The following is a 1,200-nucleotide window of genomic DNA, read 5'->3' as shown; positions in this document are numbered from 1 at the left end:
CCTCATGAATAAACCTCTGCTCGGATTCACAGAGGCAGGCGCCCCTCCCCCCACAGTGAATCAAACCAGTTCCTGCTCCCTCCTCTCCCTGCACCCACCTCAGGGTGTCCCCACAGGGGGGTGTCGATGCGTCTGTCTCCCTCCTCTCACCCACCTGGGTAACTTGGGTGCCTGGCACCCTTTAAGTGCTTGAGAAAATGCCGGCTGAATGAGCACAACTGAACTGATAAGCCCAGGCGTTGATGGGAACCTGCATTCATTATCAGTGTCAGATCAGTGCTTCTCAACAGCCCCCCATCACCCTACCCCAGGAGCTGTTAAAAGGACTTTTCTTCCATCCAGTCCAAGAGCCAGTTCCAGCCGCCCCACCCCCACCTGGAGAATGAGAGGAGCCCAGGACTTCCACACACCAGCAGGCTGTGACCTGCCGGGGCGGAAACCCCACTTGCTCTCTACCCTGCCCAGAGGCTGCCTCCACCCTGGTCTGCCCCCACCCCATCCGGCTCACTGCCTCGGTGGACGTTTGTCAAATGAATGTTGAGCGCCGAGGATGGTGAGCTGCCCACAGTAAGTGCTCAACCGGTCTCTGTCCAACCCACGAACGAACGAACGGACTCTTCCCTTTTCCTTCCGCACACCCAGGCTGACACCCCCTCCCGCACGGGGCTCCTGGGGCTGAGGAGACCACCACCTTCCTATCAGATGCTGGGGTGTCCGGTGAACGGTCTCGGTATCCCCAGAGCCTGGCACACAGGAGGCGCTCCATAAATGCTTGCTGTGTTCATAGTTAATGACTGACTCAAAAAGGTCCACTGCTGGGGAAGCTCCATCCGTGCCGAAGGACACAGTGAATGAGCCAGAGACAGACCCCCGCCCCCATCCCCAACTCTCAGTGCTCCCGGGATCCGGGGCGAGGAACCTCGGCCCTCAGCAGGGATGCGCCCTCCGGCGGGTTCACCGCGGCCGAGACCGTCCCGCACTTCGCGCCCCGAGGACCCCTGGGGAGGGAACGGGGCTGGATCTGCACAGTGGCCGTGGCCAGCGCGCGCCACGCCGCCGCCTCCCCCCTCCCGCGCCCCCCAGGTCCTCCGTCGCCCCAGCCTCTCCAGGGCAGGCGCCTGGAGCCCCGGCCACGTGCGGCTCCCCCGAGCCCGAGTTTGCAGGCGCGGGGTCAGCCCGCGGCGCCCGGGAGGCTGCGGC

This window comes from Carlito syrichta, unplaced genomic scaffold (genome assembly GCF_000164805.1).
Source record: "Carlito syrichta isolate Samal-C Ts95f unplaced genomic scaffold, Tarsius_syrichta-2.0.1 Scaffold315848, whole genome shotgun sequence".
Classification (NCBI taxonomy): Eukaryota; Metazoa; Chordata; class Mammalia; order Primates; family Tarsiidae; genus Carlito; species Carlito syrichta.
This window is presented reverse-complemented; position numbering follows the sequence as displayed.